Source organism: Solanum dulcamara, chromosome 4, assembly GCF_947179165.1.
Source record: "Solanum dulcamara chromosome 4, daSolDulc1.2, whole genome shotgun sequence".
NCBI lineage: Eukaryota > Viridiplantae > Streptophyta > Magnoliopsida > Solanales > Solanaceae > Solanum > Solanum dulcamara.
Window position 1 is genome coordinate 76,402,339 of NC_077240.1, and position 21,251 is coordinate 76,423,589.

The window sequence follows — 21,251 nt, forward strand, 5'->3', positions numbered from 1 at the left end:
TAATTCAAACAATTATAAAAAGACGGACAAATAATGAAAAAATAGATAAAATTGAAACAACCTTCTCTAAACATATGTATCTCCTTTTATTCCTCACTTTTAATTTCTTATCAATGAGAAAAAATTGTGGAAAAGTTGTTGCCTCGTCCAATGAAGAAATGGAGAGGAAGATTAGCGGCTTTTGGTGAGGAAAAAATTAGAAAAAGAAAAGGGAAAAATGAAAATAATAACTTCACCACTTAGAAAAAAAAACTTCGGACATACATAATTGAAGTTGAAAATTTATGTTTGACTGCAAACATTTTTATCTGAAGTGTGGCTTTGTAAAAATCAAATGTTAGACAGTTTTGCCTAAGTTGGGTATGATTTGTCAGCGTCAATTTTAGATATTTTTGTTTGAAGCGTGAATTTGTGAAAATCAATCATAAGATTATTGTTTTTATTGAAGTTTATGACTTTTTGAGGCCAAAAGTTATTAACTTGACTTGGCCAAACTTTGGACATATTTTACTCAAATTATAGTCTTACAAAGATTCATATATATAAATGTTATAATGTTTTTTTTTTGTATGAATAACTTCATCCAAGTCTGCTGCAACCTCTTGAATGCATGGTTGCCAACCTTCAAAAATACAATTAATAGTAGTATGAGAAGGCATTTGAAAAGAAATTACGTCAACGAAAATTAAATTATATGTCAGCCTCCATTTATGAAAAAAAATTTAATATGTTAATATTTATTGTTGTTATTAAAATTCCAGATCAATAGCACGTTAAGTTTAATTATGGAAGAGTTGGCAATGCCAACTTCAGACACAAATGAATGAAATTATGGCTTTGATAGAGCCTAACTTCAGTCATTTTTGATTGAATTTATTGCCTTGATAAGGCTAAACTTTTAAAAATATTTACATGAGATCAAGACATATATTTGACTAAAATGCAGGCATTTTCACATGAAATTCAGGTGAACAATTTTTTGTTTTAAAACTAACAACATGTTCTTGAATTTTAATAATCAAACACATAATTTAATACTCATATATACCTCAAATAAGCTCAAATTTGAAATATAATGGTCATATATCATAAAAAATAAATCTCAATCGTTAATTTTTTTTAAAATAACGACAAATCTAACAAACAGATTTTGCAACAACAATGATTTGCATTATTTTCATGTTTTCCAGCAACACCCATTTATTTCCAAACTTTTTAACCATCATTAACTTATTATTTCGTGTAAAGCAAAACAAAATCAATTCAAATTCGAAATCAATGGATAGAAAATATATGGAGAATCTCAAATCCTAAATAAGAAAAGAAATGGAGGAAAGGAAGAAAAAAAAAACCTTCTATCTGAAGTTATTTAATACTAGATACTAATTAAATACTTTCAAAAATAGATACAAATTAAATGAGAGTGGCTAAATAGAATATTGCATGAAATTTTTACGATAGATTAGGAATTTTCTTTCAAGGGTATTTACTTTTTGAATATAAGTGTGTCAGATTCCCATCTTGTAGGGGCTTTGGCTTTGGACTAACGGATAGGATGATTATCGAACGGATCGTGCGGATAATTATGCGTAATAGTTTGGTTTATGGGATATTAGCTTTTAAACATATTAATCCGCTAGCCAATTAATAAGATATTGAATTGGATTGATAATTATTAGAGGTTGTATTGGCTCAATCATTTCATGCGCCTTTTTTTTACTTTAACTCACCAATATATTAATCTCCCATCAAACAAAATATTTTTTCTAACTCTACTTCAAACCATTAATTTTGTAGTTTTAAATCACACAAAGAAATAAATGAAAGCATAAATTTTAAGGGTGCATGAGCATAAGAATTTATTTAACAAATATTCACATGTACAACAACTGAATATTTTAAGACTAAAATATACTTCAAATATACATTTTTATATACATGAAGTGAAAAACTTGTCCATTATGATCCAAATTAGCTAGCTAGTAGACTAGTAAGAATCCAACTCACAAATACGTATCAAGTCATATAAGAAGCAGAATATTAAATGGGGCTTTAGAGCTAATAATATGTACTTTATTTATTTAGGGTTAAAACTGTAAGTAGATAATTCTTATCTGGTTTATGGTTTGCCCAATGAGAAATTTGAGTAATTCAACCCCGCATCGATAAATTGTTAAGTATAAAATTATAATCCGTTCACCAACTGTTAATTCAATAACCCAATATCAATAAGCCAATTTCACAATTGACTTATTGATTATGGTTCAGTTTTAAACACCGCTACTAACGGATAAGAAATTTTATCTTAGAAAAATTACTTGATTGAGTACTTTTTAAAAATTAATTACTGATTTTAGCGATATTTTTTATTTATTACCATTTATAGCAATATATAGCAATATTATGATAAATCTACACTTGTATTAAAAGTGAATTATGCATACAATATAAATGTATTATAAGTGTTTTAAAATATATATTATGTTTGTGTAGTAAGAAACTAACATAATGTATTATAAGTCTATTAAAATATGTGATAAATGTATTATCCATTTATAAAACTTGTATTATATATGTTTTATAAATAGTTCTCTGCAATATGTATTAAAACTGTATTATAAATATATTATAAGTGTTCAGTAAAATTATTTTTTTATTATTATAAATGGTAAATATTTTCTTAATATTGTATATTTATGTAAGTTTCCTTTTTATCTTTTACATATAACTTGGCTAGCTCAAGTAACAAAAAACGATTGGGCTAAATTTTATAAATCACATAGCCAAGGGGTCTTGGGCTGCAATTTTCTCAAATCACTATTGATCAACTTTTATTATATATGGGCCACAAAATGGAAATGCTTGTAAAGAAAAAAAAACTACCCAAGTAAACACAGCTAATATATACATAATCTAGTGATACTTTTAAAAATTATCTAATATAGCTATACTTAGGGTATTATAGCAAATCTCTCTTCTCTCCCCCTATTTCTTTCCCTCTCGCTCGCCATTCTCCTCCCTCCCTTCCCTCTCGCTTTCCTCTTTCCTTTCACATTCCCCTTTCGATCTCTCTCTTTCTCCCTTTATATAATTCATTGTGTGAATCTTTCTTCTTTTTTCTTTTGTTTCTTATATCAATACAAAATCTTATTAACATTTTATTTGAATTTTTTTTATCTACACATGTGATTCTTGGTCTTTAATATTTTCTGGGTGGCATTGTTGATTCATTTTTTATTGGATTAACATCGCTATATCAATTTTTTTTATTCTGGATTCTTAATTATTGTTCAATGTTTGAATCTTCTATTTTTCTTAGATTGATACAACTAATTGAATCCATGTATCAAAAAAAATTGACACACCTATTATCAAACTATATCTTCTTCGATTGATACATATTGATACAATTAATTGTATCTATGTATCAGTAAAACATTATATTTGTGTATCAAGAAAAAAAAATAGTATATCTATTATCAAATTGTATCTTTGTGTCAAAAATATATTGACACAACTATTTATTTGTGCATCACAAAATTTTTATATAGACTGTAGCTGTGTATTTATTATATGGGTCATACAATATGTATAACAACAACAACAACAACAAATCCAGTATAATCCTATAATGTGGGGTCTGGGGAGGGTAGAGTGTACGCAGACCTAACCCCCACCTTGAAAGGTAGGGCGGCTGTTTCCGAAAGACCCTCGGCTTTAAGAGAGGACAAGATAAAAGGTCAGATAGGGGCAAACATATAGAAAACAAGATGAAAACAGGAATAGCAAAAGGGAAAGTCGTGGTAGAGTGGTACGGGAAGAAAGAGGCATAACTACATACAATATGTATCTTTGTATATATGTTTCAATTTCAAAGTTTTTTTTGTGTGTGTGAGAGAGAGAGAGAGAGGGAGAGAGAAGGGATTCTGTAAATGTGTATTTATTATCTGTGCATCTCAATTTTAATTGAGATACAAATTATATATGAGATACAACATGCTCGCTTCTGTTTTTTCTAAAACTATTGCAATTAGGAAAATTATAATTAATATTAATAATTACGATCCCAACTACGACTATTTATCAAAAAATGTTTGTAATTGTGATCCAAACTTAATTTTAAAATTAAACTTGCTACTATTAAACTCAAACCATTTCATGATCAAGAGTAAATGAGTGCTGCGAAAAAAGTTTTCAAGGTCCATGCAAGGTATTAAAAGAAAATAATTATAAGTTAAATAAATTCATTATTAAATAAATAAGATTTAAAATAGGATATAGTATGTTAATATAGACAATAATTGAGTGACCTCGTTGTCTCCAAAGAGTAAAAATGACTTTAATAGAATATTCTCATAAATTTGATCACTCTATTATCCTTTAAAAAAAAATAGTAGAATATCCCCACAAGTTGGATGACCACCCAAATTATTAATTCAAGCAAATGGATATGCAAATAAACGTATAGAACAAGTAATTAAGAAAATATATGAATGTACTAATAAATTGTAACATTTCCAATTAACAATTTGGCTCGAATCCCCTTTTCAATTACATATCCAAACAAAATCTTTTAAAAAATAAATTAAAACACATAAAATTAATATCACTATGATAGCTTCATTAAATTTATATTATATATATTTAGTTTGTTCATATACAGCTTGATAAATACAGTAACACCTAACAGCATGTGGGGACTAAAATTAAATAATTTTGTTTGGATGATAAGAACAATAATTGTGCCTTTAGTTTAGTGGACCAACATTAATATGCATAAGTAATTTTTTATGTTCTCTCTATCTATATACAATTACTTATACTTCAATCAAGATGAAATAACTTAAGAAAAAAGATTAATCAACTTCAATTGCAAATTCTTGAAAAGTAATTGGCACGAAGGAACATGATTGAATTAAGCTAAGCTAATTATCATTATTTCATTATTATTTATTGTTTGTAACTAAGTGAAATTGAGGTAAAAATACGATTATGTTTGTAATGGTGTAGACACTCAGCTCAATTAAAGAGGCCTAGTCTAATATGATAAATGTTAAGTCTGAAATTAGAAAAGTTCATTGAATTAGAGGATTCCTTTTCTTGGACGAAATTATTAAGGAATACTCGAAAACACATCTCCAAGACTTTTTTCTATTTTGAGACGATCATAAGTTCCACCAATTTTGCTCTATCCAATTTGAGGCCGAATGATACCATGTTTCAAATTTCACTCTGCACCAAAAACATCATTCTCCGTGTATATATAATTACTTACACTTTCACTATACGTCAAAAACGTTATTCTTGTGTTTATATACAATTACTTACACTTCAATTGAGTTTGTTTGGTCAAACTTTTAAAATTAGCTTATTTTGAAAAATGTTTTTTTTTTAAAGTATTTTTCAAAAAAGTACTTTTAGTGAGAAGAGTTTGGCCAATAAAATTTTAAAAATACTTTAAAGCAACAATTAGTTTGGCAAACTTTTTTAAAGTGTTTCTGTCACGACCCAAAATGGGTCATGAGTGGCACCCACACATAACCTCCTAGGTGGAAGAACCAACGATACAAATCTCAACTTATAAAATATGACAATAACGCAGAAACTCAATTTATGAGAGTAAGAGACAATAAAACCACTAAAGTCTATTAGATATGTCTTCCCAAAATCTGAAAGTCATCACTTCAAGGACATCTAATTCTAAAATACTACGTCTGAAAATATCAAACACCAGAATAAATAAATAACTTAATGTGTCCGACAACTAAGGACATCATGTCATGCCCGAGAGAATCCAACACGAGCTAGAAGAAATAGCTCACCCTGGAACCTGATGTGCTGGACACTGGCTAGAGCTGAGGTCGAGTCAAAGTCGATGGAACACTCGCTGCACTCCACAAAATAAAACAAAGAAAAATACAAGTAGGGGTCAGTACGGGACAACATGTACTGAGTATGTACTCAAAATAAAAATTAATATGCATAAAGTAATAGCGGGAAATCAACCATAACACTTAACATGTGGCAAGCAACAAGCTCAAGATCAAGTAACAACACAATAGTCCTTTAGCAATTCCATCCACCTCATCTGCCTCAAATTCAAGTCTCTCTGAGTGAACACATGTTGTAAACTGCGATGATCTGTATATACTTCATACTTTACCCCATATAGATAATGTCTCCACTACTTCAATGCAAATACAACCGCAGCCAACTTCAAATCGTGAGCGGGGTAACTACGTTCATGCACCTTTAATTGCCTTGAAGCATAGGCAATTACATTCTTCTCCTGCATTAGCACTGCGCTTAAACCAGAATATGATGCATCACAATAAATAATGGAATTCTTACCTTCTACTGGCAAGGCAAAAATTGGTGCAGTAGTCAATAAGGTTTTGAGTTTCAGAAAACTCTCTTCACACCCGTCCGACCACATAAATGAAACTTTCTGCTTGGTCAGATTAGTCAGCTGGGAAGAAATAGAAGCAAATCCCTTGACGAACCGACAGTAATAGCTAGCCAACCCAACAAAGCTCCTTACCTTTGAGACATTAGTGGGTCTTTCCCAACTCTTCACTGCTTCAATCTTCTAGGGATCCACTATCACTCCATCCTTAGAAACTACGTGCCCTAAGAAAGACACTGAATCAAGCCAGAACTCATACTTGGAGAATTTGACATATAGTCTTTTCTCCCTTAACAATCCCAGAACAATCCTAAGATGCTCTTCATGTTCTTTTCTGCTCTTTGAGTAGATCAATATATCATCAATAAAACAATAACAAAGAGATCTAAATATGGCTTAAAGATTCCATTCATCAGACTCATGAAAGCAGCAGGCGCATTTGTAAGCCCAAAAGACATTACCAAGAATTCATAGTGTCCATATCTGGTTCGAAAAGCAGTCCTCGGTACATCTATTACCCATATTTTCAGTTGATGGTAACCGGACGTCAAATCATTTTTTGAGAAAATACAAGCACCCTCCAACTGATCGAATAATTCATCAATGCAAGGAAGGGGATACCTATTTCTAATAGTCACCTATTTCAGCTGCCTGTAGTCTATGCACATCCGAAGTTACCATTCTTCTTCTTTACAAATAAAACTGGAGCACCCCAAGGAGAGGTACTCGGTCTAATAAAATTTTTACCCAACAACTCCTGAAGTTGGGCCTTCAAATCCCTCAACTAAGTCGGGGCCATTCTATAAGGTGGAATAGAAATAGGGCGAGTGCCGGGCTCCAGGTCGATACAAAAATCTATATTCCTATCAGGTGGCATACTAAGTAAGTCTGCGGGAAAAACATTCATAAACTCACGCACTATCGAAATAGACTTAATCGATGGCACTTCAGAACTATCATCATTAAGATGTGCTAGGAAGGCTAAACAACCCTTACTCACCAACCTCTTAGCACGAATAAAAGAGATAATCCGAACTGGGGCGGGAAGATAGTCACCCTCCCACACCAACTGATCCATCCCAGACTTGGCTAATGTCACAGTCTTTGCATTGCAATCTAATAGTAAAATTTGGAGAGAGCTAAGTTATACTCAAGATTACATCAAAGTCAACCATCTCCAGAATAAATAAATCTACATAAGTTCTGCTCCCCATAAAAGTCATAAGGCAAGACTTATACACTTTCTCAACTAGTACAGACTCATCAACATGAGTAGAAACACGAATAGGCATGTCAAGTAAGTCACAATGTAAATCGAGTCCATCATCAAATACGGAAGATACATAAGAAAATATGGATCCACGATCAAACAATACGAAAGCCAAGCTATCGCAGACCAGAAGAGTACCTGTGATAACAACATCGGATGCCTCAGCCTCTGACTTCCCGGGGAAAGCATACAATGGGCTCTGCCGCCTGTCTGACCATTTCCCTTACTAGGATATGCTCCAGTAGTTCCAACCTGCCCGCCACCCCGATCGGACTGGCGACCACCATGACCTTGATCACCACGTCTTCCAAAATGATGGCCCCTACCATAGTCGTCGCCTCCATATTTAACTGCTGAGGCTATATAACCTTAATCATGCCAAGCCTGACTCTTCCTTGGACAATATTTTCTGATATGTCCAGGCTCACCACATCCGTAATAAGTCTTAGGGTCAAGAGTGGATCTTTGTGAAAATGAAGAAGACTGAAGTTAACCCTTAAAATTAGAAAAGGGCTAGTCTTTAACGGACCTCCATCTAAAACCTCCAATGAAGACTGAATAGGACGGATAGAATAATCTCCAGAACTTTGTCCTCTGGAGTAAGAACCACTAAACTCACCTCCCTTACGAAAATTTTTGAACATTTTCTCTTTAACGAAGTTATCTGGCTTCACCCCCTCCATCTCTATCACAAAATCAACCACTTCCTGAAAAGATTTTGCTGAAGCAGCCACCTGTAAAGCTGGAATCCATAAATCTGACCTCAATCCCTTCATAAAGCGGCGAACCTTCTCTTTTGGACTGAAGCAAAGTTGAGTAGCATATCTGGCTAAGGTATGAAATTTGACCTCATAGGCGACAACATACATCCTCCCTTCCTCTATTCAGGAACTCATCTCTCCTTTTGTCCCTCAAGGTCAGGGGAATATACTTCTCCATGAAACAGTTAGAAAAATTGCCCAAGTCATAGGTGGTGACTTTGCTGGTCGGCACTCAACATGAGACCGCCACTATATTTTGGCGCCTCCCTAAAATTGGTATGTCACAAACTTAACACCAAATCGCTCTACTATATCCATCTTATGAAGAAAATCATGACAATCAACAAGGAAATCATACGCATCCTCAGATTTAGTACCCCTAAAGACCGAGGTTTTCAACTTTAAGAACTTAACAAAGAGATCATGTTGGTCACTAGCCATTACCAGACCTGTAGTCAATTGAGGAAACATACTTGTTTCCGAGGGTGTAGTCATGCGGGGAGCCACAATAGCTGCATGTTGTACTCCTGGGATATGAGGTGCTGGGGGAGCTTGTCCCTCATCGAATAAGCCACTGAGATAAGTGAGAACCTAGTGGATCATCTCTAGAGTAAGCTGGGGTGGTGTTTCTCTCTCATGAACCTTCTCATCCTCCACTTCAACATCCTCTCTAGCTACCTCATCAGCCGGTGGAGGGGTCGTTGCTCTTTCCCTGGCTGGCCTAACGGCCTGGCCCCTTTCCCTGGTCGGTTTTCTCCCGCAACCTCTACCACGGCCTCTTGTTGCTACTCCTTCTCTGGTTAAAGCCCCAAAAGCTGGCTCAGGTGTTGCTGTTGCTCTAGTTCTAACCATCTGCGAAAATAAAGTGAAGAAGGTCAAATACCAATTGGTATCATCTAGATACCAATTGGATTCAAGTAATAGAATGAAAGAAAAAATGAATGGAGTTTTCCTACAGTCCCGTAGCCTCTCGAAGAAAAGTAAAGGCGTCCCCGTACGTTCAGCAAGACTCTACTAGACCTGTCCTTATGTGATGAGATCACCGAACCTAAGACTCTAATACTAAGTTTGTCACGACCCAAAATGAGCTATGAGTGGCACCCACACTTAACCTCCTAGGTGGAAGAACCAACGATACAAATCCCAACTTATAAAATATGACAATAACGCAGAAACTCAATTTATGAGAGTAAGAGACAATAAAATCACTAAAGTCTTTTAGATACGTCTTTCCAAAACTCGAAAGTCATCACTTCAAAGACATCTAATTCTAAAATACTACGTCTGAAAATATCAAACACCAGAATAAATAAATAACTTAATGTGTCCGACAACTAAGGACATCATGTCATGCCCGAGAGAATCCAACCCGAGCTAGAAGCAATAGCTCACCTTGAAACCTGATGTGCAGGACACTAGCTAGAGCTAAGGTCGAGTCGAAGACGATGGAACACTCGCTGCATTCCATAAAATAAAACAAAGAAAAATACAAGTAGGGGTCAGTATAGGACAACATATACTGAGTAGGTATCATCGGCCGACTCAAAATAGAAATTAATATGCATAAAGTAATAGCGGGAAACAACCATAGCACTTACCAAGTGACAACCAATAAAATCAAGATCAAGTGATAATACAATGAACAATTACATAACTAATAAACAATATTAAAATCACACATCAGGACTCAGGCCTCCATATTACGCTCTTTTGGGAAATGAGTTATTGGAGATTGTGTAGCATTAAGTCATTTTAATTTATTTTCCTTTAATATTATCGTGCCGGAACGTGACACCCAATTCAAATATACCGTGTTGGAACGTGACACCCGATCCAAACATACCTTGCCAAAATGTGACACCCGATCCAAATATACCGTGTCAGCTCGTGACACCTGATCCAAATATAATTAATTTATCATTCTTTATTATTACATTCTACTTCATTAACAATATTTCATCAAGCCTTCTTTATTCAAGGCACCATTTTTGATAGGGCAAGTTCAAGATTATGGATTTCACGGTCTTGGGATTTCAGACCAATCACAACAACATACCAACCATCCAAACCACAACAATTAAATGCATAGTAAACTTCACACATTACTCAATGACTATCAAGCTCTATTAAGAGTCTATCTATGATATTGAATAAATCATAACCTACCTCAACCGAAGAACCGAAATCAATCAAGCTAATTCATCAATATTTTTCCTTTTGTTTAATGCTTCAGAACGTTTCCAATCTATCAAATATACAATATTCGTAAGTAAATGAATTCGTATACACCAATAATATTTATATTTAACCTAGACCTCAACAACTCACTCATCTCTATAATCGATTCCCTAAAACTCAAGCCTAGAGTTAAGTCTTAATTCATCCAAATAACACCTAATCATATTCGTATAATACAATATATTTAATACTTAATGGTTGCAAGAATCTCGATAAGAACCAAACGAAAATTTTACACCATATTTATAAGGCGAAACCCATCGGTGGCCCCTCAAAGTTGGCACCAACTTTCACTTAGACACCTCAACTAAGCTTTATTCATTTTATACACCTCAAGTAAGGTTTCGATGTGTCATTTTGATACTTTTTTTACAATTACCCAAATATCTAAAGTGTGTGTAATACACTTGCTGCTGATGTGTCAAAGTGACCAATTAAATGAAGAAACGTGACAGATATATCAAAAATAATTTTAAAATAATGACTTTTGATTAGAAAAAAAGTGGTCATTAACTTCATTTAATTGGTCACTTTGACACATCAGCGGCAAGTGTATTACAGACACTTTAGATATTTGGGTGATTGTAAAAAAAAGTGTCAAAATGACACATTGGAACCTTACTTGAGGTGTCTAAAATGAACAAAGCTTAGTTGAGGTGTCTAAGTGAAAGTTGGTGCCAACTTTGAGGGATCACCTATGGGTTAGGCCTATTTATAATGATGAGTCAATCATTTCTGTATGAGTGTTGCTCCTAATTAGTCACTAATCTATCCCCGCAACAACCAATAATTCCAAAGAAACACACTCACGTTGCAGCAGCAACCAAGAACTCCAAAGAAATAATTTTATTTCCTTATTCCTTTCCAATCCAAACCTTTCCTACTAATCCTTTGCCAACGCTTTAATATTACTATTATTATTTTATATATTGTACGCATAAGAAGAAGAAAGTATTCAAATCTATGTTTCAAGTTACAAAGCCAGTAACTTAAATTTGAGAGAGAGCAGGCCATTAACCCTCCATCCTACCCTTCTAATCATTATCTTATAATATGCTAATCATTATCCAATAATTATTTATTATTAATCTCCATTAAACTAAATTTTTCCTTGCTCCAAAGTCCACCGTCTTTACTGCAATTTGATCAAATTTTCTCCTTTTTCCAATTGTTAATATAATACTAATGAACTCTTCTATCCCTTTTTCTTTCACCATTCAAATCATATAATAATGATAGTATCACTCTATACATATCACAAACATAGAGAATTTTACCTGGAGACTTCGGTTCTTATTCCTCTTCGTCGTGCAGGTTCGCCATACTTCGTTTGTAGAAAAGACTTTCATTATATTAGCCCTATTAACTTATTTTAATAAATAAGATGTATAGGGTATTAAATAAATTATCAATTTAGCCCACCAACTAAATAAATTATCTAAAATTATCGATCAACTAATTAACCATAGTTATCAAAAAGTCCAAAATTTCAATTTATATTTACGTAAAGAGTGTTTTATGAAACAGAGAGGACTCGCTCTCAAAATGACCTAACGGGTCATTACAACAGATAAGTATATTTTTCTCAAAGTATTTTTGGGGAAAACCTACTTTTTTAGCTTTTAAAAAAAATAGTTTCCATTACTTTTAGAAACACTTATTTTCTCTCAAAAACTTTATCAAACATTTTTTTTTGTATAATAAGCACTTTAGGCCTGTCAAAAGCTTGATCAAACATGCTAGAAATAAATTAAGAAATAAGCTTAATTAAGTTCAAGTACATATTCTTGATGAATAATTAGGAAGAATAATCAAGATCAAAAATAATTAATTAATCAAATCAAAATTAATGATTGTCACGTGGTATACTAGTAAGTAGTGATAAATTCATGTGGTTTTCAAAAGATTTCAATAGTTTAGAAGATAAATTAGGACCACCATGTTTCCTCACATCATGAGATCAAAGTATCTCATATGATAGAACATGGCTTTTATATAGAGGATTAGGCAAACATTGACCACTATGAAGCTGAATGGAACTAGAGTATTCTAAGAGGTTGATTCGAATCATCTTCATTAAAAAATTTATATTATATATATAATTATTTCTTGAGTTTTTCGTATATATTTATATATTTTGAATTCATTTAATAAAAATTCTTATTTCGTCAATAAAAAAATCTCCAATTCCAACACATTCAAAAAAAAATTATTGAAAGTTTCAAAATTATATTCTAAACTTTGTCTTCTACACTAAGCTTTAATTGAAAGTTTCAAAATTACATTTTATTGCTTTACTTAGGGTAAGATAAGGTTGCTTATTGAGTACTGTTGTTGCTTGGTACTCACTTTTTTGCTTTCTACACTTGTGTAGGTTATAGACCCGAAACGTCTTGATTACCTCTTCTCATCTTCGATTGAGACTTACTTTTAGAGATCGTGAGATAGCTGCTTGTCATTTTGCCAGACGTCACTGACTCTTTCATTATGTCCTTGTTCTATTATAGGAACGAAGACATTTAGACTTGTATTTTATTGAATGTATTATAATACTTAGAAGCTTGTACACGTGTCATCAGGTTTTGAGAGCATTTGAGTTATATTCTATTATGTTTAACTTTTACTTAATTTTCTCTACTTCTGCATTTACCCTGATCGAGGGTTGTCAATCTGTCTTAATGGGATAGAACATGTGTCATCACACCCGATTTTTGATCGCGTGATATTTATTAAACTTAAAAATTAAAACTATTAATATATATATATATATATATATATATATATATATATATATTTAAAGAACTATTTTAAATTTTTTCCAAACTTATTGGATCATTTTTGTCCACAATGAAAAGATAGCAAGTAGTACTCTTGCTATATTAGTACTTGTGTATCTTTGAAAAAGTAAATCAGTCAAGTTTACAAGATTTTCAAAATTAGCATACCATGTTAAGCACAATTGGAAAGATGGGTCCAAATAGTACTAACAAGTAGCCAACTCAAAAACCCCATAGTTCCCACTTCCCAGATAGATAATGTGTGTCATTTAGTGAAATCACCATGTGCAAAAATTACAGCCAACTTCACCACTTCCCCTTTTCTTTGTTTTTAAATTATCGTTACTATCTTCCGCATTCCTTTTTGCTTCTGTGTCTCTGATTCCATGTTATAAGTTCAATTTATCTACTGATAGCAGGGGCGGACCTACATGCAGCCTAGGGGGTTCATCCGAACCCCCTTCGTCGAAAAATTACACCGTATGTATAGAATCAATTTGTTGGTTTATGAGTATATATTTAATAATGAACCCCTTGAACACAAGCCAACGTCTTGGTCCAGCGGTAAAGGGGTTCACGAAATTTCAAATTCTGGAGCTAAGTCTGCGGGTTCGAGCCCGGGTAGCAACATTGTTTTTTTCATATTTTAGTTTCAGCCAATTTTAATTTTTATTTGCTTAATAAATGAAACGTTCAACCCCAATATTGTAATATTAAACTATATTATATGTGTTTAATTATTTTACATTAATATTTTAGAGCACAACATAAAATGAATTACACTTTACAATAAAAAAATTTCTATTTTTATAAAATTAAGTAAAAGTTATAACTTTTTTTGAGTTTTCATATTTAAAATTTTAAAAAAAATTCTCTCATACTCATTTTAAGTCAAACATTTAATTTTTATTTAATTAAGGAATAATATGATTATAAGTAAGATTAAATAAATAGGATTGGATTTTGGAAGTATTCTCTTATCCTTCTACTACAGATTAGTGACCACAACTTAAGAAAAAATATGCCTTTAACGTACAAATCAAGAATTAAGAAAATCCTCATTATTAAACTTTCATTTAATTATTTCTCTTATTTTAATATATTTTTTTGGATAGTATAATCTTTTGTGTTCCTTATTTAGTTTCAAAAATTGAATAATGTATTTATACAACAATGACGGCGACAGAACCCATAATTAAAATTTTAAAAATACATTTTCTCATATTGATTTTAATATTATGTCAAACGCGTACTTTCTCTATTTTATTGTTAGTGTTGAGCTAAAGTTGAATTTTATCTAGTTGCTTATATTTGATCCGACCCGTTCATATATGACCCGATCCGATCTGCTTATTTGTGGATACTATTAGCGTGTTTACTTATTTTTTTGAACCCCCTCGATGAAAATCCTGGTTCCGCCACTGACTGATAGGATATATTAAATGTCATCGTAACTTGAGATTTTGAATCGTGACAATAATCTTATCTTAAATAAGACTTTTTTAATGACTACCTTATGAATGTTACTCATTATATATTAATGATTGTGTGAGAAGAAAAAGAAATTGATTTATAAAAATTAAAGGTAAAATATAAATATGGTTAAATTGGCATGTGCACAAATGTCAGACTGGCAGTTCAGCTGCTTAATAATTAATATTTATTTGTTATTTTAAAAATTCAAGCGAAAATTTATTATTCCTTTTCAATTTGTCGTTGGTAGTATTTGTTCTCAACAAGACCTCAGCTGTGAGAGGTGACACATAGATAAAGTAAATAATGAATGAAGATGAATTATATTCTACTTCCTTTAATTCATATTAAGTGAATTATTGATGTATGAAATACACGACATTCGTTGATGACTAATTATACAATGGTGGTTCTTATACACTTCTTATTTGGTCTACTCCTTAAGAAAAACATTTAAGAACATAAATAAAAGACTACTTTTCACTATTACCTTTTTGATTATTTTCAAAATATTTTTCAAGAAAATGTAAAGTAGTTAAGAATCTTACTAAATAAAAAGTGAACATGCAAAAAAATTCAATAATTCACTTAGAGCCTGTTTGGATTGGCTTTAAGTTGGTCAAAATCAACTTAAAGCCACTTTTAAGCTTTTGGACGTGTTTGCCTAAGGCTAACTTTAAGTCAGAAAGTTCTTAAAGTCAGTTAAAAATGAAAAGTTAGGATTCCTAACTTTTTTTTCTAAGTGTTTAAAGTCATTTTCTTTGACCATGAAAATTACTTTTATATCCCTTATATTTTAACTAAATTCCCAAACTACCCTTTTTATTCTTTTAACCTTAAAATTCACATAATTTTCCTCATTTAAGCACTTTTATCCAAACACTCAACTGCTTATTTATAAAAATAACTTTCAGCACTTTAAAGTTCTAAAAGCACTTCATATATAAAAGTTACTTTGTTTAATCTCATCCAAACGGGTTCTTAATATGAATTAGAGAAAATAAGACATAAATAAGAGTGAAATAGTTAGCTCATAATATTTTTTTAGTAAAACATGAGAGATACTTTAAGACAGAGGGAATACTAAATATGCTCTTAAAGTATGGAACAATTCCCATTATTAAACGATAAATGTACTGTAAAATGTAGACTACAAATCAAACTAGAAAGCAAAATAAAGCAAACACCTAATCAAGCAAAATAAAGCAAACACCTAGATTAGGAACCTGAATTGATTTCTAATATGGTCACTCAATTAAAAGTTATTATCTCATAAAGTTATTTTCTTTGTTGAAAAAAATTAAAATCAAAAAAAAAATGACCTTTTGAGATAATATCTATTGTTAAGTGTCCATCCGAGAAATCAACTCTTACGAGCCAAGAGTGAAAACAATTAATATGCATTGTAAAATTTCAAAAGAATTATATCTAAACACACACACATAGAAGAACTTTGTCCCTCATTGGATTTGAAGAGGAAGATTATTGAGCTCATACATAGAAGCACTTCTTTTAGTTCTTAAAGAGTTAAGAAGAGTATTTCTTTTTCATCATCGTTGTTGCTCGGCTTCTGATTTGAATTTAGATTTCATTAAATGATCTAAGTGATTGTATATTTCTTGGATCAAATTAATTTTCCTTTTCCATTTTTTGAGACAATGAAAAATCTTCTTCTTCTTCCCCTCTCTTGTGTATCGTTTTAAAAGCAAAAGTAAAAAGTTGTACAATTTGCAAGTTTAGGGGCGGATCTAGGAGGGAGGGGGAGAGGGGGGTTTCCACGCGGACCCTCTCGACAAAAAATTACATTGTGTATATAGAGTATAAATTTTCTATTTTTACGTACACATATTAAATCTGAACTCCCTAAACAAGAAATGAAACATAATCTAGTGGTATAAGGCCTTCCAAATGCACCCTACTTAATACTTTTATTTTTTTAACCCTCTAAATATATTTTTTGGATCCGCCAGTGTTTGCAACTATTTGTTGACTTTGTTGAAAATGTTCAATTTTGATTATCAGTATTGCTGATAGTGTTCCATTCTATTCTAGGAAAAATGAATCCAAATCATGGGCAATTGTAAATGGATTATTAAATTCTTTAAGAAAATACAGTTTTCAGTTAAGTTCGAAACTCATATATATTTTAATGTTTCTTTTTTATTTTCAGTATATATTTTATAACACAAAAATAAAAACACACATATATATATACACACACGATTATATTTCTAAATAGTTTATAATTAATTTGGTTAGATGTTCTCAATTTGTTTTACTTAAATTCAAAATTAAATCAAATTTTATCGATGGTTAACATCAAAAATCAATCAAATGTTGGATTTGATTGGATTTTTGGATTTTTCGTGAACACCCTTATCGCTAGCCCTTAAGAGAAACGAGGCTTCAATAATGATCTAATCAGTACTACTTAGCCCTCAGGTGACCAAAAGAAACAAATTTACGTCATAATACTGGTGTAAAGTCAATAATGATAGAGAGTTTATTAAATTTGAGCCCCGATTAAATTTAGATCACGTATTGCAGGAGTTTATTTGGAAATGACGTTTTCAGCACGATTTTCTCCATATTTAAAACTGTAACGATCCATTAGGTCATTTTGAGTACTAGAGCTTCTTATTTTATAAAAGGTTAATCCCGTAAAAAAAAATAATGAATATTTTGAACTATTTAATAACTATAGTTATTTAGTTAATGATAACTTTAGATAACTAATTTAATTAATAGGCTATATTAATAATTTATTTAATACCTTATATCATATTTATTACAATAAAATAAAATAAGATTTAATATTTATTTGTCACACTGCTACGCATAACCAAAAAGAGATAGGGAGAAGAAAAAACTCACCAGTGCAGAGGACGTGGGAACCGACTGTCTTGTGCAAGTAAGAGATTACCTCAAGCTCCCTTAATTAGTTGAAACATTTATGGCTAAAATCTACTATAATGTAAATTATTGTTATTATATTAATGGATTGTTAAGAATTGAAAATTGATGAAGTGGAAATTGCAAAAGTGGAAGTTGGTGTCGTTTTTGGATTTTTGTGGGACAAAAATTTGGATGTCCAACCATCATTAGTCATACAAGTAATTAATAGGTAATGATTCATTGAGGTTTGATAATAATAGAAATATAGGATGGTTGTTTTCCGTGCATTAACAAACTGTTTTCGTCACTTGGCTTCGATATTTTTCTAGATTTACTTATACTTATCACATTATAATTTAAATTTTAATATATTGAGATAGATAATTAAATATTAATGATATGTATTATATGAATATCATTAAAGCTATGTTATTCGGAGGAATTAAGGCTTAACCTTATACTTGAGATTTAGGAAATTGATTATAGAAATGTAGATGTCTACGCACTCATTTGCTTACGAATATTATATACTTGATAGATTGGAAACGTTCCGAGGGATTGAAGAAAGGAAAAACATTAGTGAATTAACTTGTTTGACTTCGGTTCTTCGATTGAGGTAGGTTATGGTTTTATTCTATATCATAGATAGACTCTTAATAGTGATTGATAGTCATTGAGTAATGTGTGAAATTTACTATGCATTTAATTGTTGTGGTTTGGATTGTTGATATGTTGTTGTGATTGATCTCCAATCCCAAGACCGTGAAATCCATTATCTTGAACTTGCTCTATCAAAAGTGATGCCTTGAATAAAGAAAACTTGATGAAATATTATTAATAAAGTGAAATGTGATAATAAAGAATGATAAAATAATTATATTTGGATCGGGTGTCACGTTCCGACACTGTATATTTAGATCAGGTGTCACGTTCTGATACGGTATTATTGGATCGGGTGTCACGTTCTGACACGGTATATTTGGATTGGGTGTCACGAGCAGACACGATATTATTGGATCGGGTGTCACGTTCCGGCACGATAATATTAAAGGAAAACAAATTAAAATGACTTAATGCTACTCAATCTCAAATAACTCATTTTTCAAAAGAGTGTGATGTGGAGGCCTGAGTCCTCATGTGTGATCTTGATATTGTTGACTGGTTATTTATCCTTTAGGCTTTAGTATTACTTTAGGTTCATAATGTCAAAATCTAAAGAACAAAGAACGACGACGGCTACGGTTTGCAACGACAATGTCAAGGGTTAGGCGACGGCTAAGATTGTGAATTGTGGGTATTCACAACAAGAACATCCGATTTGCTTGTTTCGTTGTATGTCTGTACCGCGTCAAATTATTGGAAAAGTCGTATATTTGTTTTGAAAGCATTTTCTTATTGATTAAATCAAAAATTAAACTGTTAAAAACTAAAAATCGATAACAAATATCTTATTAGTTTGGTTATCGATTTAGTGTATTTAAAAATTAAAAACCAATAAATCGAATGAATAATACTTAAAATCGAACTGAACTGACCGATACAAGTTGAAAGGTTGAAACACCAAATTAAAACTTTTAAATAGTTGCTTTCTCAGGTGAGAATCATAGAAAAGAAGGCAATGTGATCTTTCCTCTTGTTTTATACTTCTTTTATCTCATTTTAACGGAAAAAAAGTCATCCCAAAATAATTGTAATCTTAGAAATTCAAGATTTAAATTGACCCTAATACTCTTAATATAAATAAGTAATAATTTTTAATACTATTTAACTCTCAAAAAATATTTAATATAGATAATTTATTAACTATATTTTATATTTGCTATTTTTCTTAATAGGCATAAAAAAAAAGAAGATAAAACGACATTTAAAATGGAACAGAGGCAATTCCTTCCAGCATCATGAAATGCTTTAAAACCAGACACATATTTAAATTATACATTGTATATTTAATTTTTAATGCAACGAATTCAATAAAATTAACGATAGATTTTATGTTTATACAAAATTTATTCGTTGTTGATTTTGACTTTTGTGAAAGTTAATGAAGAAGCTCATGAAACGTTGCAAAACAAAATTCATGTTTTCATATGTACATACATCATATTATATCACCAAATTCTTTGTGACATGAAAATGTATTATCTAATTATACTTAAGTGTTTAAAGAGAAAACAAGAAAAGATCGTGAATAAATGCTTGTGTCCGGCCCTTTTTTTGAATTTCGTATATAGCGAAAGTTTAGTGTATCATGTAATTTTTTTTTTTAAAAAAAAGATCGTGAATATTAATAAAAATGGAAATTAATAACGGATAATTTTTTGTAGCTAAATAATAAAATTTGTCACTCGTCCTATTTAGAGATGAATTATCATAAAATTATGATCTACGAACAGTGATGTATTAGGGGTCGTTTGGTGTGATGGATAAAAGGGGTTAATCCCAGGATAATTTTTAAGTGCCCTTTAATTCCTCGTTTGATTGAAAAGGATGGGATAACTTATCTCATGATTAACAATTAGTACTGGGATAAGTTATCTCTTCCTGGAGATGGAATAGTAATCCCATGATAACTTATTCTAGGAAAAGGTATATATATTAAATAACTAAAATATCCCCTTAAACTCTCTTTTATGCACTAGTTTTTACATCAATGTATATTAACATAATTTTTAACAACATTTATAATAACATTCACAAACTTAATTAATCATTGTTTTTATGATAATATATTTTTCTATTAAAAAATACATTTTATAATAAAATTTCTATTCATGAATATATTATAAGTTGAATTTATTTGTCTAATTCTTATGTTTATTTATATTTTGATTTCTCTTAAAATATTTACTTTACTACTAAATTACATATTTTAATTAAATAGTTTATTACTCACTTAAAAATTATATTTTATATATCAATTAAAATGCAAATAACTTTAAAATGTAGATAATTTTAATAATAAAATTTGTTTTAGTTTAATAAACTTAAAATTGAAGTTTTATTTTTAAACTAAATAAGATGGAAGTTTTATTTTTAAGCTAAATAAGATAAAAGTTTAATTTTAAAAACACACGGCACAATCATAGAAATGCATACACAAAAAATATTTTAGTTAAATAAGACGAAAATTTTATTTTTAAGAAAGAATAATTAAAAGCTTGCTAAGTAAATGAAAAAAAAATTAAATAAGGTGGATGGTATTTTTGTAAACAAACAATTTATTCTTAGATTTATGCGATGAGTATAATTTTGAATATGGCAAACCAAACAAGCAATAAAAACTACTTTCACCATAACTAATCTCATCATAACTTATCCCAGCAAAACTTTTTCATCATAACTAATCTCATCATAACTTGTATCCCAACCAAACGACCCTTTAGTGATAAAGTGTCACGACCCTAACCCGCCGTGAATAGCACCCATTCTAA